This window comes from Hemiscyllium ocellatum, chromosome 28 (genome assembly GCF_020745735.1).
Source record: "Hemiscyllium ocellatum isolate sHemOce1 chromosome 28, sHemOce1.pat.X.cur, whole genome shotgun sequence".
Classification (NCBI taxonomy): domain Eukaryota; kingdom Metazoa; phylum Chordata; class Chondrichthyes; order Orectolobiformes; family Hemiscylliidae; genus Hemiscyllium; species Hemiscyllium ocellatum.
The window spans coordinates 21,362,891-21,387,358 of record NC_083428.1 but is presented as its reverse complement, the minus strand read 5'-3'; the positions used below and the strand labels follow the sequence as shown (position 1 = coordinate 21,387,358).

Below are 24,468 nucleotides of genomic sequence, written 5' to 3'. Positions count from 1 at the left end.
TATACCCTATCCCAACAACCACACCATCAATGTCTCCCCACACCACCTACCAGGGAGAAAACAACTGGAATCAGTGACACAACAGAATATATCCAAATTGCTTTTTTTCCGACTGGCTATCTCTCTCGCACAATTAGAAGGGGTAGAATGTGAATGATAAAACTCTGACACTGACTTCAGTCAAGAACAGACAAGTTCAAACATTCCTGCATATATGTATAAATGTCATATTTGGATGGGGAGAGCACACTAATCACAATTCAGCATTAGTAATTCTGGCTTAAATACAATGAAAAGGCAATCTTTGTTTTGAATTGAATTAACTGATCTCTGCTTGATCAAAATGGGAGGCAACCATTGATCTCATGATCTCTCAGTTACGACCAAGTAAAATCATCAAGGTTTCATTTCCTAATCACTGTCCATTAGCATCAGAGGAAAGGCACAGATATTGGATTAAGATTGGATTGCACTGTGATCCACAATTCAGGATAATTACAATCATTGAGTTATTGCACCAGAGATTTACCAGCTTCCAAAGAGCCAAGTCCAATGTCATGCTCAGAATTTATTTGCTTCATAGTTCATGATCAAAAAGTATTTATGTGTGAAGTGTGTGTATTTTCTTACTATCATGATAACTTGTCCTAATTGAATTAATTTCCAGCAGCAGGCAAACTTGTGAATTTAAAAATAAAGCACATTATTTATTACTAGATACGTCATAGAGTCATACAGCATAGAAACTGACCCTTCAGTCCAATCCATCCACACTGACCATGTTCCTAAACTAAACATGTCCCACCTGACTGTGTTTGGCCCATATCCTTCCTATTCATGTATTTATCCAAACATCTTTTAAACATTGTAACTGTACCTGCACCTACCACTTCCTCTAGCAATTCATTCCACACACAAATCACTCTCTTTGTAAAAAGGTTGCCCCCTCATGTCCTTTTTAAATCTTTCTCCTCTCAACCTAAAAATAAGCCCCCTGGTTTTGCAGTTCCCCTGCCTTAGGCAAAAGACCTTTACTATTCATCTTACCTATGCCCCGCATAGAGGTTTATAAAATCAAAAGGTCACCCTTCAACCTCCTACCCCCCAGTGAAAAAATTCCCATCCTCTCCAGCCTATTTTTATAACACAAACCACCATTCCCAGCAATATCCTGGAAAATCTTTTCTGAACTGTCTCCAGTTTAATAATGTCTTCTCTATAACAGGGTAACCAAAACTGAACACAGTATTCCAGAAAAGGCCTAACCAATGTCCTGTATAACCTCAACATGACATCCCAACTCCTATACTCAAAAGTCTGAGTAATGAAGGCAAGCATGTAAAATGCCTTCTTAACCAACCTGTCTACCTGTGATGCACATTTCAAAGAATAATGTACGTGAACCCCTAGGTCTCTCTGTTCTACCACACTACCAAGAGCCTGACCATTAATTGTATAAGTCCAGACCTTGTTTGTTTTACCAGAATGCAATACTTCACATTTATCCAAATTAAAGTCCATCTGTCACTCCTCCAAATAATCAAGATCTCTTTGTAATCTTAGATAATCTCTTCTGTTCTGGAAGTTATTTTTTAAATATGACATCTCATGCAGATGATTATATACAAATGAAAAGAAAGATTACAATCGTATGTTATAACAAGTTCAATCTCATATGTAACCACCTTGTAGTTTCTTAGTTAAATTGATTCTTCAACCAGCGTGTCGGTCTGGTAAAACTTTTTCAATGAGCTGTGAGGTTTCTGGTAGTTGAATTCTCAGGAGATTGACTTTCAGTCGAATTTGTCGATGGAACTGATTGGTAAAGGTGATCATTTTTTCTGACTTTTCAGCTGGTCTTTCAGGTGAGATTTCTCATAATGTTTCACTGTTCAAAATGAATATCCACAGTTTGTCAATGGCTGTGGCAGTAGAGGCAGCTGGAAATGGCAGCTGAAAATGGCTGCACATGTGCCGATGATGTCACCGCATTCCATATACATGCACTGCTGATGAGGAGCTGTGGAAGCGAGGCTGGGATTAGGGGCTTGGCAAAACTAGGACAAAGACTGTCATCGGGTGAATGAGTGGACAGGGTAGGGGAGGCACAAGAACTAGCCTCCTTGTGACCTGTGAGCACGAGGAAAGCCAGGGGATGGGAGGGGATAGGAATGCTGCAGGGAAGTGGGTGGAAGATTGGATGGCTGTTGGGAAGCAGGAAAGTGATATTGCAAAGAAGAGCAATCAACTTCAAAACAAGAAAGTTTTTTTTGTACATGGGACTTTATTTTACATTCTGCGGCACCATCTTTAAATAGTCAGCTGCTTCCTGTGTCTGAGGAATGATATCGGCTTTTCTTCTGCTCTTATTACCACTAGGTGGCATTCATAGGTTGCTCTGCCATTATTGTTAAAGGCAGATCACAAATATGGCTGGCTTAACAGTGTGATCCTCTTACCAGTCCAAAGCCCTTCTTCCATAACATATCATGCGTTGGGCCAATGCAAATTCTTTGTGGTGGTCTTCCATTCTTTGAGACACAGCTAGGGTGTGTCTCTCTTCCCATTTAGTTCAAATAATCCTTTGATGTTCTTTCATAAAAGCCATGATGTGGAGGTGCCAGTGTTGGACTGGAGCAGACAAAGTTAAAAAATCACACAATACCAGGACTATAACCTGGTGTTGTGTGATTTTTAACTTTCATAAAACGACACTGTGTTTGGAAGAATCTGTGGGTCCAGTGGAACAAGTTGGCTGATTTATAAAAGTCTTGACCTGTTTACAGTTCATCCTTAACAAAAGGCCTTATGAGTTTTAATGTGTATTTGATTTTGAGTTTCAGGTAATGTCTGGAGTTGATATTGCCAAAATCTTCTGATGTGCTGTCAACTAACTTTTGTCCATTTCAGTTAAAATTTATAATATCCTCTTGCCTGTTCTGACATGACACAAGCACGAGTCACTGCCTTTAACACAGGAAAGTGAGAGAAAAAAAATCACAGTGCAGGAAATGCTAAGCTTAGTATGTTATAGTCTGGTCATTTCAGTAACTGACAAGATTGGAAATTAAATCGACCTTTTTACAAACCAGAAAATGGAATTTGCCTTGTTGGAAAAAGTTTTAGTCAGCTTTGGAAGAGAAAGTATGTGCATGATGATCTTTTGCTGCTACAAACCATAACACAGAGATGGCCAGGAGAGATGGCGGGCCAGAGGTTTCCCACTCCTCAACAACTGTCTCACACCTAAGTAACCAGCATTTGTTTGTGAAACTGAGTAGTGTCTACATGACTCAGTCCCTTTCTATTTTAAAAAAAAACTAATTGTTGTTTGGCAATGCAGAACTTGCACACTGCTAAAGATGCAGTAAATGATAAAATTTATCCTCATGTTCAAGTATGGATGGCTGCCCAAGATATTCAAAAATGATGTCCCTTCATGCCCTAGCTTATACATGACTGGTTCTGCAAATTATGAATTGACTAAATGGTTGAGGGCAATTGTTGCAATCAGTTCAAAGCAGGTTTTTCATTGTTCTATACGCACTAACAATTTCTGACTTCCATCATCTGATTTTGATGCCTGGGATTTCCCTAGACAGAAATGGAATAAAGAGGAAAAAACACTGAGTTTCAGCCAAAATTACCTAATGTGCTGACAGCCAACTTTTGTCATTTCAGCTAAAGATTATAATATCATCTTGCTTGTTTTGACCATGACATGAGTTGCCTCCTTCAACAGAGAAACATAAGAAAAAAAATAGAGTGCGGGAAATGCTAAGCACTAGCCACAATGTTTACTTGATCAGTGAGCCAAACTTCATGAGTTCAACAATAAACAAGAACCAGCCTGAACTGAAATTAACATGTCATTGTAGAAAATGAAAATGGTAAACCAGATTCGCATGTTTCATGTACATCTTTTTGGAAAGTTCATATGTTGGAGGTGTTAAAAATTGCCGACAATTAACCAGCTTGAAAGCAAGAAACTTAAACATTGGAATACACAAACCAGCTGTATTTCACGGAGCTTTTATTGACAGTGCAGGGAGATGGATCTGGAACTACAGACGTTTCTTTCTCTTTCCCTATTTCCACTTGGCCTGTCAATGGACAAAGACCCAGATAATAGCAAACTGTTGTGAAATTCTGATCACCAAAATCTCAAAGCTATTCACGGCTGCCATTGATTCAGGACATATCTAACCAACCATGATCACGGTTAAAACCTAATAACTCAGGAACATCCTGAGGACTTTAAACTGCATATTCTTTTAAATTTCTTTTGATACTTGACATTATCCCCTTTCAAATTTTGTAACTGTGTTTGTGTTTGATTTTGCTTTGTTATTATTTTTCTCAGGGTCAGTCATTAGATTGTTATTGCTTTTCACTCAAGAAAATATAACTGATGTCTTAATTGTTTCTGATAAATTAGCTCAGCACATCTTTATTGAAGCAAAATATAGCTATGTTGTGACCAAACAAAGATGGAAGCCAATTCATTCCTTCCCACCTAGTCATAACATCATACAACATTGAAGGATTCCTTTGACTTTGTGATGCCTTTATAGGACTTGCCTGTCAATAGCAATATCATGTTCATGTGCTTAGTTGACATTGTTAACCTTTTTAATTGAAGTACCACTCAAGGCAGCGATAGACATTTGCACAATATCACCCTATCAGTGGCTAGATCTATTGTCTGAATTTGTACTGATTGAACTATTGAATTCATGAACTTAGCAACTTGTGGAACTGAGTTCATTTTTAATGATAGCACGTATATCTAATTAGATGGTGTTGCCATGGCCCTCATGCTAACTCTCACTATCATCTTCATCAGTTTTCATGAGAAATATATTACAATGGAATGACCCCTAACTTCCTACCCCTTGCATAGTTCCAGTGCATAAATGATGCATTTGTTATATTTCAATGCAGAATTATACAAGAACCTCCTTACCTGCCTTAATGAGCTCCATCCTGTGCTCATATTTACCTTTAAAATGGAGAAGTCAATTGAGCTCCTTTTTCTCAAAATGCTCATAGAGAAATCTGCTAAAGGGTTTTCTATTCTTGTCAACACATGTTTATCTTCACTTGTCAGTACATGCATTGGGATTCCTACAGTTCTACAAGTCCTAACATTGGCTTTATCAACAACTTAATAAATAGGACCCAAGTCATTTGCTCAGCATGCAAAACTGATGGCAAAATAGGGTGCGTCAAAGCTATCCTACTACTCTGATTAGATCACTGATTGCTATTCATCACACAAACTCAAGAATGGGCTGGAGGCCACAACATTCAGTCCTAAAAGTACTCAGTCTAACTCAGATTACCCTCTAATGGTAAAATGTCTCAAAAGTTTAACCAACAGATCAAGCTATTTTACAGTGGTATTATGCAATAGCCACACAGGTTTGGGGAACAGCCATTCCCTGGTGCATTCCCCATGGCAATGCCTTGACTAATCAGAATCAACTTGCTTGCTTTGAATTGAAGCAAACGTTTGGCAGGTCATTGTTCCTGGGTGTGTTTTCCATGACAATGGCTCTACCAACCAGAATCCAAGCAATCAGTACCCACTTCTCTTGCAGTATAAATAATTGTTCCCTTTGAGATTTGGTATCCTTGCACTTCTACTAGAGATATGCAAATTCACAAGCTTGCACAACATATGTTGCCTTTGAGCATAAAACTGATTTGTCTATAAACTTTATCTTACAAAAGTATCCTTTGTTCATATAATTTGTAAAGGTACAATATATAACAGCTCAAATTTGACCTTTACATAAAATCCTGTACAGATCAGTGTTGTTCAATACAGTAAATTATATACCTCATGACACTTGCCATTACAAGGTATATTGTCAGTGTAAAATTGCATTTCATGTCAAACATTTTCTGGTCCAAGTGTTTTTATATTTTCTCCAACCCCTCAGTATACTACAGTGGAAAGGCCCTGAACAATGGCCGGTCTACTCTGAACCTTTGGTACAGTTGTCCAAGGTTTAATGTAACCCTCAGCACATATTGTTGGACCTTCTCTTGTCTACAACATTCAATTGTGGATTACTTCCAGCCCCAGCATTCTACTAACAATCTTTTCATGTAAAAATGAATGTAAATAACTAACTGGCTGACTGCAGGCAGATCATTATCATGAAGCTCAATGTTGTAACTGCGAGAAATTATGTCAGGAGGAGGCAGGAGCCAGAGTAAGCCACTCTGGGGCTGAAAATGAATGGTGCAGTTGACAGCAGATGACCAGCATAACTTTAAGAGTCCTGGAAGAATATGCCTACTTTTCCTGGCCGCATTAAGAAAACTTTTCATATAGCTTTATATGCGTTCCTATTCTTCCCCACCAACCTTTTCATCCTAATGGCTTTTATTTTAAGGTGGAATCCTTATTTTTCTGACTTTTATGCCTGTGAAATGCCTTAAGTTTTTTTTTATTGTTGTTGTTATTTCTGACTCTGGCCATTGATCCAACTCAAAATTCATTGCCGCAGATTATCACTAATTCCACTAGATTCTATTATACGTTTCTTTATCAAAGGTTTTCTGAAATCTAGGCAGATGGTATCTGATGATTGCCGTCAACCACTTGGCTGATGGATTTCTCCTAAAGACTCAATGAAATTGGTAAAATGAAAGAAAAGGAAAACTTTAATTATGCAGAAGCAAAAACAGAAATTGCTGGTGAACTGCAGCAGGTCTGGCAGCACCTATGTAGACAAAGCAAAAGGTGTGATACTTGCCCGTTTACTTCTTCCCTCCTAACTATCCAAGGCTGCAGACACACCTTCCAGGTGAAGCAGCAAGTTACCTGCACTTCAATTAATCTAATCTCCTCTACACTGGGGAGACGAAACGTAGACTGGACGACCACTTTGCAGAACATCTATGTTCTATCCACAAAAATGACCCTGAGCTTCCCACCGCCTACCACTTCAACATATCACTGCGTTCCCTGGCAAACCGTCTGTCTCAGGCTTGCTGCAGCAAAACTCAGTGCAAACTAGAAAAACTACACCTCATTTTCTTCTTGGGGAACCTGCAGCCTTTGGGGCTCAATTTTAAGTTCAATAATTTTAGGGCCAGAGCACATTCTCCCACGTCCTTACCCCAACCCTTGCACACACGCCATGTCATCACATGAGCTGCTAACACACACAACCCATTGTCAGCTACTAATGGGTCCAACTAGCAGCTATAATTGACCTTTATCTGTTTCTGTGTCTGTCCAACCGTTAGTTAAAAATCACACAACACCAGGTTATATTTAGAAGGTTTTTTAGAAGCACTAGCTTTTGGAGCGCTGCTCCTTCATCAAGTAGTTGTGGAGCAGGACCATAAGACATAGAATTTATAGCAAAAGATTATGTTGTCATGTAAATATAATGAAATGATATATTGAACAAACCTACATTGTTGTTAACTCTTTCATCATTTAGAATGGGTTGCAGGTTTCAATTCATTAATATGTAAATTCCTTTTAAGTCACTTTCTCGAAATAACTTAAGGTTTAATGTCCAACCATTGTTCTCTTTCTCTGGGCTCCTCCTCCAACTGTTTTTTACTTGTCCTCCCTCTCCCTACCCCATCTTCAACAGATACACCAACCTTTCCCTAGCTGCAATCGGTTCTGAGGAAAGGTCATGGGACCTGAAACATTCAGTCTGCTTTGTCACCACAGATCCTGCCAGATCTTAGCTGGCAGGGTGGCTCAGTGGTTAGTACTGCTGCCTCACAGTGCCAGGGACCTAGGTTTGATTCCACCTCAGACAACTGTCTGTGTGGAGTTTGCTTATTCTCCCTGTGTCTGCATTGGTTTGCTCTGGATGCTCTAGATTCCTCCCATAGTCCAACAGTCCAAAGATGTGCAGGTTGGATGGATTAGCCATGCTAAATTGCCAATAGCAGCCAGGGGTGTGCAGACTGGTGGGTAAGCCATGGGAAATGCAGTGTTACAGAAATATGGAGGGTAGGTCTGGGTGGGATGCTCTTTGAAGGGTTAGTATGGACTTGATGGGCCGAATGGCATGCTTCCATACTGTAGGGATTCTATGACTTACTGAGTTTTCACAGCAATTTCTGTTTTTGTTTCAATTTCCCACATTTACAGTCTTTTTTAAAAATGATATGCAGCCTCTCACTGCCTTCAGACATCCTAAAGTGCTTTATATGCTGTTAAGTACTTTTGCAGAGTGGTCACCATTGTGATATAGAAATCCCCGAACCCAGGGAAAAGACTTGGTCTATTTATCCTAGCTATGCCCCTCATAATTTTGTAAATCTCTATAAGGTCACCCCTCAGCCTCCGACGCTCCAGGGAAAACAGCCCCAGCCTGTTCAGCCTCTCCCTGTAGCTCAAATCCTCCAACCCTGACAACATTCTTGTAAATCTTTTCTGAACCCTTTCAAGTTTCACAACATCTTTCCGATAGGAAAGAGCCCAGAATTGCACGCAATATTCCAACAGTGCCCTAATCAATGTCCTGTACAGCCGCAACATGGCCTCCCAACTCCTGTACTCAATACTCTGAGCAATAAAGGAAAGCATACCAAACCCCTTCTTCACTATCCTATTTACCTGCGACTCCACTTTCAAGGAGCTATGAACCTGCACTCCAAGGTCTCTTTATTCAGCAACACTCCCTATGACCTTACCATTAAGTGTATACGTCCTGCTAAGATTTGCTTTCCCAAAATGCAGCACCTTGCATTTATCTGAATTAAACTTCATCTGCCACTTCTCAGCCCATTGGCCCATCTGGTCCAGATCCTGTTGTAATCTGAGGTAACCCTCTTCGCTGTCCACTACACCTCCAATTTTGGTGTCATCTGCAAACTTACTAACTGTACCTCTTATGCTTGCATCCAAATCATTTATATAAATAATGAAAAGTAGTGGACCCAGCACTGATCCTTGTGGCACTCCACTGGTCACAGGCCTCCTATCTGAAAACAACCCTCCACTACCACCCTCTGTCTTCTACCTTTGAGCCGGTCTGTATCCAAATGGCTAGTTCTCCCTGTATTCCATGAGATCTAACCTTGCTAATCAGTCTCCCATGGGGAAACTTGTTGAATGCGTTAGTGAAGTCCATATAGATCACATCTACTGCTCTGCCCTCATCAATCTTCTTTGTTACTTCTTCAAAATACTCAATCAAGTTTGTGAGACATGATTTCCCACGCACAAAGCCATGTTGACAATCCTGAATCATTCCTCGCCTTTCCAAATACATGTACATCCTGTCCCTCAGGATTCCCTCCAACAACTTGCCCACCACTGAGGTCAGGCTCGCCTGTCTATCGTTCCCTGGCTTGTCGTTACCGCCCTTCTTAAACAATGGCACACAAAAGGTTCATGAAAAGGTAATGTAATAATTGCCAGATCACCTGTTTCATGATATTAGGTAAATCTCACTCTTCGTTTTGGAAACCTCTTATGTCAGTGTCCTTTCTATAAAGTTGGTAACTGCCTTCAAGATCTGGAATTACTGCCACACTAACATCTATATATAAAGTTGTGTGTTCAAAGCAAGCTTCCAACAACTGTAGATGCAAATGCCAATCACAGTTCTACACTGTGCTGGGATGCACCACGAGCATTTGGGAATTGGGGTAATCTTTGAAAACGTATGAAAGCTCAATGCTCTTTATGTGCTAGCAGGAAAAGGGTCACATAACAGGATGTCAGAAGGCACATGGAATGAGGGCTTTGTAATGTTCAGGTTGCTGCTTTAGAGTCACAGGTCTCTAATCTTCGCCAGATTTAACATGCAGGGAAGTGAATGAGAGGAGCCTCCAGGTCAGGCTTAGTTATCTACAATGCAATTATAACTTGCACAAGTAGCCATGTTGAGCCAGATGCAGCAGCTTATTTGCAGTGGATTCAACTGAGGCTGCTATCACCACATCTATTCCGCCTTGTTGAAATGTAAGGAAATTGCAATTATCTGTAAGAATAACAGGGTGGTTATGGTAGGGGATTTTAACTTTCCATACATAGACTGGGACTGCCAAGGTGTTAAGGGTTTAGATGGAAAGGAATTTGTTAAGTGTGCGCAAGAAAATTTTCTGATTCAGTACGTGGATGTACCTACTAGAGTAGGTGCAAAACTTGATGTACTCTTGGGAAATAAGGCAGGGCAGATGACTGAGGTGTCAGTGGGGCAGCACTTTTAGGCCAGCGACCATAATTGTATTAGTTTTAAAATAGTGATGGAAAAGGATAGATCAGATATAAAAGTTGAAGTTCTAAACTGGAGGAAGGCCAATTTTGACAATTAGGCAAGAACTTTCAAAAGCTGATTGGGCACAGATGTTTACAAGTAAAGGGACAGCTGGAAAATGGGAAGCCTTCTGAAATAAGATAATGTAAGTCCAGAGAACGTATATTCCTGTGAGGGTAAAAGGAAAGGCTGGTAAGTGTAGGGGAAGGTGGATGACTAAAGAAATTGAGGGTTTGGTTAAGTAAAAGAAGGAAGCATATGTCAGGTATAGACAGGATAGATCGAGTGAATGCTTAGAAGAGTATAAAGGCAGTAGGAGTATACTTAAGAGGGAAATCAGGAGGGTAAAAAGGGGACATGAGATAGCTTTGGCAAATAGAGTTAAGGAGAATCCAAAGGGTTTTTACAACAACATTAAGGAAAAAGAGTAACTAAGGAGAGAATAGAGATCAGCAAGATGGCCTTTGCGTGAAGCCGCAGGACATGAGGGAAATACTAAATGAGTATTTTAGTTTAACATTTACAGTGGAGAAGAACATGGAAGATATAGAACATAGGAAAATAGATGATGACATCTTGAAAAATGTCCATATTAAAGAGGTGTTTTTAAATGCATCAAGGTAGATAAACCCCAGGACCTGATCAGGTCTACCCCAGAACTCTGTTGGAAGCTAGGGAGATTGCTGGGACCCTTGCTAAGATATTTGTATCATTATTAATCACAGGTGAGGTGCCGGAAGACTGGAGGTTGGCTAACTTGGTGCCACTATTTAAGAAAGTTGGTAAGGAAAAACCAGGGAACTATAGACCGGTAAGCCTGACGTCAGTGGTGGGCAAGTTGTTGGAGGGAATCCTGAGGGACAGGATTTACACGTTTTTGGAAAGGCAAGGACTAGTTAGTGATAGTTAACATGGCTTTCTGTGTGGGAAATCGTTTCACAAGCTTGATTGAGTTTTTCAAAGAAGTAACAAAGAGGATTGATGAAGGCAGAGCAGGGAGCGTGATCTACATGGACTTCAGTAAGGCGTTCGACAAGGTTCCCCATGGGAGACTGATTAGCAAGGTTAGATCTCATGGAATACAAGGAGAACTAGCAATTTGAATACAGAACTGGCTTGAAGGTAGAAGACAGAGGGTGGTGGTGGAGGGTTGCTTTTCAGACTGGAGGCCTGTGACCAATGGTGTGCCGCAAGAATCAGTGCTGGGTCCACTACTTCTCATTATTTATATAAATAATTTGGATGCGAACATAGGAGGTATAGTTAGTAAGTTTGCAGATGACACCAAAATTGGAAGTGTAGTGGACAGCGAAGAAGGTTACCTCAGAATACAATGGGATCTTGATCAGATGGGCGAATGGGCTGAGGAGTGGCAGATGAAGTTTAATTTAGATAAATGAGAGGTTTTGCATTTTGGAAAAGCAATTCAGAGCAGGACTTAGACACTTAATGGTAAGGTCCTGGGGAGTGTTGCTGAACAAAGAGAGCTTGGAGTCCAGGTTCATGTCTCCTTGAATGTAAGGTTGCAGGGAGACAGGACAGTGAAGAAGGCATTTGGTATGCTTTCCTTTATTGGTCATAGCATTGAGTGTAGGAGTTGGGAAGCCATGTTGCGGCAGTACAGGACATTGGTTAGACTACTTTGGAATATTACGTGCAATTCTGGTCTCCTTCCTATCAGAAGAATGTTGCGAAACTTGAAAGGGTTCAGAAAATATTTACAAGGATGTTGCCAGGGTTGGAGGATTTGAGCTATAGGGAGATGCTGAATAGGCTGGGGCTGTTTTCTCTGGAGCATTGGAGGCTGAGGGTGACCTTATAGAGGCTTATAAAATCATGAGGGGCATGGATAGGTTGAGTAGACAAAGTCTTTTCCCTGTGGGGGTGTGTCCAAAACTAGGTTTAGGGTGAGAGGGAAAAGATATAAAGAGACCTAAGGGGCAACTTTTTCATGCAGAGGTTGGTGCATGTATGGTAAGAGCTGCCAGAGGAAGTGGTGGAGGCTGGTACAGTTGCAACATTTAAACAGCATCTGGATGGGCATATGAATAGGAAGGGTTTGGAGAGATATGGGCCAAGTGCTGGCAAATGAGACCAGATTAGTTTAGGATATCTGGTCGGCATGGATAGGCTGTACATCTCTATGACTCTATTATCAAGTTGTGGAGGACATAAAAGATACTAAGCAGTCACGGCAGCATCAGGCCCAGTAAGAGTCAGATCATGACTGGTGAAAAGGAGATACAGGTGCACTTCCATTGAAATAGGCAACCCAACAGGCAACTGCCTCACTTGCCAGTTTCATTTAAGTAGAACCTGCAAGGAATATTCTAAGAATGTTTCCTTTGCAAAATCAGATGTCCTCAGATATATGAAGATAGCTGAGTAAAGGTAGCAAATGTCTGGCCTTGCTCATCACTCTTCACATCTTTTCTTCATCCAATGTTAGATCAAGAGGGAGAACCCAGAGTATTTGTTTTTTAACATCTTCAGGTTTGCCCTAAATTGCTGAAGCTAGCCAACTAGGAACTGCAGCTCTGAGGCCTGGTTAAAGCAATGCTCTAGATTTACCATGTTATGGACCAGGCCAGACCCCCCTCAAAGCATTTCAATAAAGTAGCACGGACCCTAACATGGCGAGTTGTTTTAAGCAGGTGTAAAGTGGATATTCCAAGAGTGGATATTTCAAGTGGATATTCCAAGTGGCCCAACCAATTAGTTTTAAACAAAACAGAATTTATTTGCAAGACTACCGAATGAAACACAAACAAAAGAAAGGAAATATAGAATAAAAATTGTTAGCGCGGATGAAATGATCTTCAGTCCGAGCCCAGAGTGCGGTTCGACAATCAGTAACTTTATTGAAGTATGTAACGTCGGCGGAGACCAACCAAGGTTTGAATCTCGATCACTCTAACGTTTCCCGTGCGATGTTACAAGTTATATACTTCATGAGTCAGGATGTAGGAGATTGGGTATGAATGAGTGTGAATGGTGGTACTCATGGCTGGAGTATGTGAGAATGTCAACTTCCTGCTGTCCTCGGAGAGTCGGCAGCATACACAAAAGGTGTGCTGTTTATCTTTATGTGAATGGGTCCAGGTGCTATCTGCTTGTCTCTCCGTGAGGGCTGGAGGCTAGCACCCCCCTTTGTTACTTCCAAACTGTATGTTAGGTTCATCCTGTTTGTTTGGTATTTGCTTTTGTGTAGGACTGTTTTGCATGATCAGGTTATGGGTGTGTGTCAGTTGGGACCTTGACGAGATTATAAGGTGGGTTTCAATCTGTGCGTCATGACCATTGTCTGGAGTCCTGACTAGTGTCTGGTCTGGTGTGTATTTGGATCTGTCTTTGGGTCCCCTTCTCCCAATCACGTGGTCGGGCTGGCAGCTGCTGTCTTAAAATGTATACTGTTTGCTTTAAAATGGATACTGCTGGCTTAAAATGGATACTGCTGGTTTTCCCGACGTGGGCCTTGCTCCACGGTAAACACGGGGCGGTTTATGCCCGCCTTCACTTAACCTATCCAAAAACCTCAACTTAATGATGCTGTTCCAAATTCCTGAAACAATCCCCATAAACTCTACTTGGCAAAAAAAGATAAAATCAAACACAGGGTCTTACAGGAGAGATGTCAGAGGGAGGGGACCAGCATGGAACTGTTTCTTTGACCAGCCGCCTCAAAACCTGACTGACTGCTTCCTCTGTACAGCCAGACTGCTAAAACCCAAACCAACCCAAGCCAGAGAAAAGCTGAGCTGGGAGAACTTGCCACTCTCCTTTCATTGTGCAAGTTTTTTTTTAAACTTAAAAGCTTCTTCAAGTGCACCAAGCCAAACATTTCGGAATCTGTGTCTCAGAAAACACTTTTAAAAAAACCAAGGACAACACAACCTTGTTAAAGAAGCTTTTATGGAATCCAGAGCATCTGACCAAGAAGTAGCAACATTTTATATGGCACTGAAAGATTATTTCTTAGGCACTTTTTTCAAGACCGAAAGCATGGAGATTGTTGTTTCTCAAGTGTTTTCTCACTTTTGATAAGGAAATCAATCTTGCGACTCTCTTGTGTATTAATACAAATCTGACTGCTTCCCTTGAGTCTGAGAGAACAGAACTAGATATGTTTTGAATGTAAAAACATTCATTTTTTTGTCACAGCAATTCAATGTTCCACAGATTTTGTGGCTTGCTGCTCAGCATTGGCTACATATGCTGCCCAATGGCTACATTACATATCCTGATCCATTTTCGATATCACCTGCCATCCAACATGGTTCATGCAGTGGGTCACCCATTTTCCCACCCTACATACAGTTCGTATGTCTAATCATATTAAATCCGTGTTTTTTTGTGAGTGGTTGTCCCTCAGAAAGACAAAAACACTTACACATGACAATGATCCTGCACATGGAATATTTTAACATGGGAGGCTAAGCAGGAGACTGTCCCACTCGTACTTCCTGCAATAGGTGTATCAGAAGGAATTACAAGTTGATAGCCAGTCTGTTTGACCACATTTCAGCAATCATCTGTTAGCCACCAAGATCTGAGTGTGGAGTTGAACCAGCGTAGGGCTATTATTACTGCACTAAAAGAGCTCCAAAAAATAAATTTAATTCTGTTGTTTTATCTATTTACATATTTTCTCCTACTCATTTTGTGATTTACAAGCTGCACTGTTTGATTGCACTAACTACCCCCAGCTTGGTATCATGTTACAAGGTTGTTTTGAGTTCCCATTTATTGATGTAAGTTTTGGGATCAAAGCTGGACTCGAGATCAATTTTAGAATATTCTACTCTTTACTTGCCAATATCTTGACACAATTTCACCCAATGTATGCATTGTTTTCTACTCATCAGCAAATTTCTCATTCATTCTTAAGATTTTTCATAGATTTCTGTAGCTTTAATATCTAACTAAGAGTCTTTCCTGTAAACTTGCTCAAATTTGCTTTTGAATGTCAACATTATACTACATATATTCATATAGAGCAACAAGTAAGGGAGTGCTGACATTTAAAGTAATCTCAATGCCTTTATGACTACAGAGCTAAGACCACTACGTATGTGAGAAAGATAATGACACAGACAACTGAGTCATATAAAGAAAACTGCAGAGGAGACGAGAACATTTTGGGTAAAGAAGATGAGATGCAGGCATTGGAAATATTTGCATAAAAAAACGAGCACAGAACGGGAAAGATGATAATGATTGCTAGGAAAAGGCAGGGTAGAAAACAAGATCACAAGGGGATTCTTTGTGACAGCATAGAAATTACTTCATTTTTCTTAAGAACTGAGTGTTGGTCTTTAGTACCATCTACAGGCACACTCATTTGTGTAATATTTCCTGAAGGAGATACTAAATTGCTCTTTGTGACATCTTTGATATTATTTCAAAGGAAATTCAAATTTCTTCACGAGAACTACACTGACATAATAGTTCATTTTACTCAGAATTAATTTTCCAAAGTAGAATAAATTCCAGTGTATATCCTGTGTCAAAAGTTTATGAGTTTAAGTCGCATTCAGGGACTTGAAACCATGATCTAGGTTGAGGGGTTACTGCACTGTATTACATTCCAGTTTTTAGATGGGTTATTGAAGTAAGACCCTATCTGCTCCTTTAAAGGGTGTTAAAGAACCCATGGCACTATTTGAGAAAGAGTTTTCTTGGTGTCCTGACTAATGTGCATCTCTTATGACTAAATGGAAAATGATCGTCTGATTAACTCATTGCTGTTTGGGAGATCTTGGATTTATCTCCATAGCAAAACTGTCCACAATTCTGAAGTTTTATTTGTAGCAATCACTTGTTGTTCCTCAATTCAAGGATGACATCTCCTCAGGGTGACAAGTTCAGCTATGGGTCCTCACAAGACTGAACTACCCAATTCTCAACCTGAAGATTACTGGGTACATGCAGCAGGATGTCACACAAGGTAGTGGGATCCAGAGTGCAGCATTTGCTGTCTTTTCTTTCCTTCTCTGCTGCCATGCAACCTCCTCTTTAAGGTATTTCAACTCAAACCATGAAGCAGCTTGATGTACAGGTTGTCACCATTTTGAACAGTTCTTAGCAAGTTGTTGCTAGTCATTGACATTAATGCTGCCCCTTTCAAGGAAAACTTCAAGAAGTTTGTGTCTTTTTTTTGTCCACCTCGGAACTTTTGGCCATTTGAGAGTTTAGGAAATATGGGAAGGTACGATTCAGTCATCCTGACCCAGTGTCCAGTCCATCATATTTGGTTTTGACAGGAGTTTGCCTGAATATTTGCAAAGTTGGCTTAGAAAGACATTTGTTCAATGGTCCCCTATTGAACCTGGAGAATGCAAAAGAAATACTGCGTGTGGAATTTATGTAGTAGTGAGAAATAGTTAATTATAAAATAATTGTGGGCATCCTGAGATTGTGAAAAGTGCTATATAAATACAAGTAAGTTCTTTCAGTTTGACATTTCTTTTTCCACACTGTATGTGAGGAAGGCACTTTTGATTATGAATACTTGGAAACAGCACCGTAATATGAAGAGATTATTTTTCTAACCAGACCAGCTTCCTTATCACTGTTGTTTTAAAATGTTGAGCAAACCTAAAATCTGCGGGTCAAGACACTTCAAGGAGACAAGAGTTGAGTATGCCCTAAAGATAAGTGAACAGAGATCCATGTAACTAATTTCCCACGTCATCAGAGTAGGGGATGAAACAAAAAGCTGAGAAAGAAAAAGTGGTTTCTGAAACAAGCGTATGAGAACTGCACATTGAAAAGGTAATTGACCTGTAGATAACTTGGAAAATAAGCAAATAGTAAAACTGTGCCCCCACCCAAAAAATATGATTCCCTAGAACAGTTTCCTTTTTTAAAATGTTGAGGGCAGAAAAGTTAATTTAACAAATTCACCTATATTTGGGAAATTGAATTTGAGAAGTATATCTCTATAGGCAGTCCCAGAGGATCAAGGCTGACTTTCTTCCACTCTGGTTCAATGGGTTCTAAGGAGGCTGATAAATCCCATGTGCAAACGTCAAACTCTGCCATATCACTGAACTTGATTTCACCCTTACATGCTCACAACAATGTTTCTAGATTTTTGCTTCCTGGGTTAACCTTCTCTACTTTGTTGTGTGCGCGCTTATGTAGAATGTTCTACAAAATCTGTGTCAGAGATGATCTCAATGTTCCTAATAATGCATCTGTAACCTTCTCACTACATCTCTGGACAGAAGATTAGTTTATTCTGTCACTTTGTCCTGAGATAACCTAGAAGAACATTATTATTTAGAAACTGAGAATGTATTGATGGCCAACGCCATTGATGTATAAATGCTACCAGGCTAGGGGCCTTTTCACAGAGGAGGAAAACTTTTTCAATGTATTTCTGTCAAATGTCAGCTTCTTTAATCATATTTGCATTACAATGCAATGTAACAGTCATAGCTAATTGCAAAGGCTCGACAGTAGCTGCTTCAAAAATCTTCACTTACAGAAAGATAATTTGTGGGACACAAAATTGTGCCAGGATGCCCAAAGGTAAAACTAGAACAAACTAGATTTGGCAAAAGGAAATGTGGGATCTTTCTGGATGGAGGAATTAAATTGATTCAAAGTGTTGTAAGATCCAATGATTTGGTGACACCTGGAAGGAATTTTGGCCACTGTTAAAAATGTAGTGAAATGCAAGATGGACCTTCACATTTCCTGTTGTGTCTCCAAGTTAAAAATTGTCAGGATAAACTGTATTAGAACATGTTTGTGACTGTTTTCCAGAAAACTTGTTTTAACAATGCACATCTATCTCAAGGAAAATCATGCTAATGGCTGGAAGATTCTGGACATATTACTTTTTTGTCTTTCGATTTTTTTATTGCAAAAATATATATTATTCAAAGAAAGAAATCTTTGGTATATATACAGTTAATGAAGCCATTCAGATCTACACTCTCTTTACTGGCCGAGAACAAATTAAGTCTTTGATGTTCACCATTCTCTATATTTACAGTCAACCTCTTGGCCTTTAGCTGAGGCATCAGCGGGGCCCAATTATTGAATGAACCCCCTCGTTATTCTTTGGTGAAGGACTTTATACGGTGGTCTTTCCTCACTGTGCCTTGGTGGCAGCTGCTCCAAGTTTTCGTGCATCCCTCAGCACATAGTCCTGGACCTTGGAATGTGTCAGTGTGCAACATTCAGTCAGGGTCAACTCCTTCAACTGGAAGACCAGTAGCTTCGGGCAGACCAAAGAGCGTCTTTCACCAAGTTGATGGTCCTTCAGTCACAGTTGATGTTCGTCTCAGTGTGAGTCTTGGGAGCAGACCATACAGCACAATATCCTGCTTCATGGAGCTGCTCAGGATGAACCTCAAAAAACACCATTGCATTCCTTGCCAGACTTCCTTTGCATAGGCACATTCCAGAAGGAGGTATGTGACAGTCTTGAACACTCCACAGCCACTTCAAGGGCAGCATGCAGTGGCACAGAGAGTCCAGGCATGCATGAAGGATTTCATCGGCAGAGCCCTTCTCACCATCCACCAAGTGATGTCCTGGTCTGCCCAGGGAATCACTCGACAGGATCCATCCTGCCCTTTTCCTGAAGAGTCTCAAGGACACTATGTGCTGACCACTTCCTGATGGTCTTGAGGTCAAAAGGGTTTTCCTTCACAAATTTCTCGATGAAGGACTGGTAGTACAGAACGGTCCAACTACTTGGAGCAGTTTGGGAATTAGAGTCAGCATGGAGAGTCAGAACAAAGAGTATGGCAGTGAGGCCAGGTCCATCCTTTGCAACACCGGGAACAGGTAGAACTTAATTACATAGTAACACTAAGTGTTTGTGTACAAAGAATGCAGGCACAGCTTGATGTAGCCATGCATAAAAGTGGCCATCAGGGTGAGGGTAGCCTTGGGTGTGTTTTTCTCCCTGTTCCTCCAAGTCTTTGTACATGGTGTCCCTTCAGACACAGTTCACCTTTGACCTCCACATGAAGTGAAAGCTGGCCTGGGTGATTGTGACGGTGCAGGTTTGGGGAACAGGCTAGGCCTGCACCACATATAACAACACTGAGAGTACCTCACAGCTGATGACCAGAATTTTCCCGCCATGGAGCGCAATGGGTGTTCCCATTTAACCAATTTCTGCCTCACCTTAGTATCACGCTCCTTCCAAGATTTGGGGCATGCCCGGGCTCCTCCAGAACCTTCAGGGGGTCTGCCCTGATGGTGAAGGGGATAAAGGATTGGTCAGCTCAGTTTCCAAAGAGTATATGTTTATCATAAGAACATGTAATTAAGAATCTGTACCTAGGTATCTTGTACCTAAGATGGGACCGTAAGTTTCACTTTACTCATTTGAGTGCATGTGACAATAAAGCTAATTCAAATTCAAATTTACATGCTTCACTTTGCATCATTTCAACTGGTTGAGTGGACTGGTGGTATTGAAGAGTCCTCAGTTAGATGGTGAGTGTGCTTCACAATCACTCTAAACCCAAATATCCCAATCAAAATGCTCCATATTTACTATAGCTTCTGTATCTATGCAATATAGTTAAAGTCATGTTCCCCATGATCCTTCCAGAAACCTCTCTATTTAAATCCTTGAAAATAGTGACAATAGACATTGTAGCTTCCAAGTGAGTATATGCTTTGGTCATTGCTTCTGGTTAGCACCTGCTTTCTCACAATTCTTGCAAGATCCTGAATAGAAATTTCCTGTATTGGCAACTTAATATGGAAAGCTTCAGTGTGGCAACAACTTAGTTTAGTTGCAAAGGGACATGTATAATGAAGTGTCACACATTAGTTTGGGAACTAATTTTACATTGCCTCAGCTGGTTTTACCTGGAACTACTGGATGTCCAATAGACAGATACCATCTTTATTAATTAATTATGGGTGACATCACTGACAAGATCAGTTGAGGCGAGCCATAACCACTGCAAGTAGTTTAATAAAATTTGGATGCTTATGAGGCCACTTCACAAAGATGCTGGTAAAGAGTTAGATTCAATAGTTTTGTGTTACACTTAAACCAGACCAGGTAAGGACCACCGTTATTAAAATAAATAAAAGTCATCAGAAAACAAATTGGATTTTTATGACAAAAGTACTTGAAAGTTTCATGGTTGCATTTTATGGTGACCGAACATAGTCCTTTTTCTTTTAATTAAATGCCTCATTGATGCAACAATTTGCTCAAAAGTAGGTCAAACGTAGAATTGTAGAGCCACACATCATGGAAACACCCACTTTGTTCCAACTCTCCATGCTGACTATGGTTCCCAAATTAAACTAGTCCTATTTGCCTATGTTTGGCCCACATCCCACTAAACCTTTCCTATTCGTGTACCTTTCCAAATGTCTTTTAAAGGTTGTAACTGTACCTGCAGCTAGCTGGCAGTCATTCCACATAGAGAACGCCCTCTGTGTGAAAACATTGTCCCTCAAGTCCCTTTTAAATTTTTCTCTTCTCACCTCAAAAATATGCCCCTTAGTTTTGAACTCACTCATCCTCAGAATAAATCTTTGCTATTCATCTTATCCATGCCTTCGTGATTTTATAAACCTCTATAAGTCACCCCTAAAATTGCTATGCTCCAGTGAAAGAGGTCCCAGCCTATTTTTATAACTCAAACTGTCCAGTCCCAACAGTTAAGAGTTAACCATATCACTGTGGATCTGGAGTCACATGCAAGCCAAACCAGGTTAAGATGGCAATCTTCTTCCCTAATGGACACTTGCTGAACCAGATGTATCTTTACACCAATTGACAATGTTATCATGATCACCATTAGAGCCTTAACTTCTTAATTACTGAATCCAAATTCCATCATCTGTCATGGCAGCGTTTAAACTCTGGTCCCCAGTGCATTATCTGTATTCAGGCTCCCAAAGGGGAAATGGTGGGGTGGGAGCACTGAAAGCTACCCTTCCCCTTTCTATTGATGCTCCTCACTTGTCCACCACCCTGCAACCAGTGCCACCTACCCAACCTCCAAAGTTATCGCTCCGTCTTGGTTCCGTCTCTGGTCAGAAGCCTCAGGTAGTATTGGCAGTAGCCACTAGCTGCCAAGTAGTGCTGCTGAATATAGTGGATCTGCCAGCCTTTTCTCATATGGTGAACAAGACTTCTGTCCATTGCATTCTTCATCCACATCACTGGCCTGTTAGTGGTGAGCCTTCTTAAAAACAGATGATGTAAGGGTTCCCACTGAACATTCAACCAGCAGCCAAGATAACATTTCCTCCATAAGATTCTGCGCTAGGATGGAAGGCAAACAAGATTAAATGACAAAAACAAAAACAAACCTAAACAGGATGGCAATGAGATAAATAAACAAACAGAGAATAGGTCTATCTGTGGTGAGGTGTCATAGCCAAATCATTACCAAGAGCTGCCAACAGCTAAATAGTGATTAGACTGGAAACTGATTAACTCACTGATGTTTTGAGACTGTGAGGTACCTAATCCAAAGATAAAGTATTGTATCTCAAGCTACCATTGAGCTTCATTCAAATAGTGCCAGAGGTCAATGATATAGAAGCCAGAATGGGAATGGGGCGGATACAATAATTTGAATTGCTTCCTTCCATGCTATAAATTTCCATAGTTCTAAAGTCATCCTCTAAATGGAGCAGTCCAGCTGCAATTTAGTGAGTTCAAGTGAACAGAAAAATACAAACATTTCCTCAACATTTAAAATTGTGCACGACATTGCTTGATCACTAAACTGCTGAGCACCATAAGTGAAACTCACAAACTGTAGCACACTTCCTGACTTGAGTTAAAAATCACACAACACCAGGTTATAGTCCAATAGGTTTAATTGGAAGCACACTAGCTTTCGGAGCGATGCTCCTTCATCAGATGATTGTGTAGGGCTCGATCACAGAATTTATAGCAAAAGTTTGCAGTGTGATGTAACTGAAATTATACATTGAAAAACTGATTGTCTGTTAAGCGTTTCATCTGTTGGAATACAGTGATAGTTTCACTTCTTTCATGTGTAATTCACAAAACCCTTCTTTTTAAAGTTGCATTCTCGGGTTAGCTGCTAACAATGGTGATAGCTAGACAATATGTTGAAGGTGTTAGCCCCCTGTGTTCTATGACCTGATGTTTAGATTGATTCAAATCTAATAAGTGAGATAACAGTGTTTTACATAAACTCCTGCAGTTTTTGAACTCAGTACTCCAACACCGGCATCACCAAATCATTCCTGACTTGAGGCAGTCTGGAACTAAATATTTCATCTTAACTAGTACATTGTCAGGCATCTTAAATAGACTCTAAAAACATTGATATTCAAACTGTTTTGAAATATTGACTCTGACTGAAGTAAGGGAAGATTTGTGAATGGTTAGACAGGTTTCCCCTGCTCTCCGAAAGTAGAGCATTCCCATGAAACCTTTCATAAGCTGAAATGGTGTAAAGCAAAGAAGCATTAACTTTGATGGGAAAAGTTTTGCCTTTCTTTGTAAAAGTAGAAGTCCTCTTTGAATTTCTTTTGATTAGCAAAAACACGTACTATTGTAGATCTTTCGTAAAAGTGAAGTGGCATAAAGCGAACTTTCAAAAAGCGGGGGATACCTGTATTTAATGACACTACATTGTACAGGTTTAAAGCCAGAGGAAGGTACTCTTAGCTACTGTCATTACCCTTACAGAACCATTGAAAAGGTAACAGCAGAGAAGGTCCGACAGCTCATTGTGCCTGAGAGTTATTGAGCCAAATCCCAGCTCTTTTGTGGCTAACTCCCAACTAAAAGCAACACTTACAAACAGAAATATGCAAAATTATATTTATAAGTTAAAAGTAATTCTAAAAATATAACTACATATAGTTACCTAACAAAAGATATAATGATTCATACATTAGATTTAGATTTAGATTTTGTCAAGTGTTCTCAAATACAGAAGTACAGGAATACAGTGAAAAGTGCATAACGTAGTCACACAAGGCGCCATTTTAGGTACCAAGGTAACTAGGAACCTTGTTTCTCTTACTACTTTGTACATGAGTTAAAAAGGTAAGCATTACTTCATAGAATAAGGAGAAAAATAAAGAAATATGGAAATTCTTAACGTTAGAGTATTTCTTAATTTAAACTAAGAAACTAAAGCAATGTTAAAAGTTCATCAGTCTCTGATGAGTCCTCCACTTATCTCAGTCTCCGAGAGACCTCAGCTGCCTGTTTTTAAGCTGCTGCTTCAGATACCATCACTCTGCTGATGCTGCTGCCTCTCCAATCTGCCCTGGTGCCTCAGCAACATGCCCAGGCAAACACACTCGCACTGCAAGCCGGAGAAACATATATAAATTTTGCAAAGCTGCATGCTTTGTGCAACACCACACAATGGGTAGAATTCTCTCAATTCAATTATTGTGAGTGTAGAGGTCAGAAGGGCTAAATAAAACAGGCAGGAACTGTGTTAAGACAGTTCTGTAATGTATTCTGATCACTAGGGAGACTTCCCACCTGGGTAGCTGAGGAGCAAATCAGATTTTTGCATCATGGAGATGAGCTATTAAGCTAACCATGGACCCAATTAGATTCAATTTCACGATGGCAATGGAAGCAATCCTCCTGCACTAACCTGAAAGTCCATCAGAATCGAAGGCTTCATCCACTGAAGGAGGGCCAGCTGGCAGCAAACTCTGAATCCTTGGCCTTGAAGACACTCCCCTCCACTTCCGATGGTTTTGCCCCTAGTAAGTTTTGTTTTGAATAGATGTCTCAGAGGGAACCTCCTATGTTCAGTCCTTAACCTGCCTCTTCAGCACCCAACTCTTCTGAGGGGCATTGATGTTCCTTTGATTGGGTCAGCAGTCCTGAGAGCTCACTGGACTTCCTTAAGAGAGCCTCAAGTTGACCAACAAAGAAGCTGTCTCGAGGAAGTATGTGTAATAGCGATGCATATTCTATAAACTCCAGAGTGCTATTTGATGTTGCTGAAACATGTAACTAACTAGTTATGACTGGTATTGACTAAGATGTGTCTGTTTTAGAAGTGCTTTACAGGTGAAAAGGTGAATGTGGTACTTCCAAATGCAGATCCAAGACACTCATCGGCTCCCAACTTTCGGAGTTCTGAAGCATGAGAGAAAAATCTAGCCGATAAACTTTGACTCTGAAGTATAATCTGTTATCCTAGAGAAAAATGGTATATCTAGGATTTCATTGTTAGTTCCAGATGTCTGTCCTCAA

The 24,468-nt window shown here is 40.3% G+C and overlaps 1 protein-coding gene across 3 annotated transcripts in view; it reads right to left on the bottom strand.

Annotated features, from left to right (window-relative positions):
• The window catches only part of LOC132828874 (PDZ domain-containing protein GIPC3-like), a 205,547-nt gene extending 181,370 nt beyond the window's left edge, over positions 1-24,177 (bottom strand). The window contains exons 1-3 of one of the 3 annotated variants that reach the window (XM_060846051.1): positions 23,858-24,177; positions 21,246-21,519; positions 19,404-19,472 (exon numbers count right to left, since the gene is read on the bottom strand). The gene's annotated coding sequence lies outside the window, so the exon portion shown is untranslated. The remainder of the gene's footprint in view (positions 1-19,403; positions 19,473-21,245; positions 21,520-23,857) is intronic. The other 2 variants (XM_060846052.1, XM_060846053.1) reach the window with 2 other exon arrangements.
• Between the last annotated feature and the right edge of the window lie 291 nt (positions 24,178-24,468).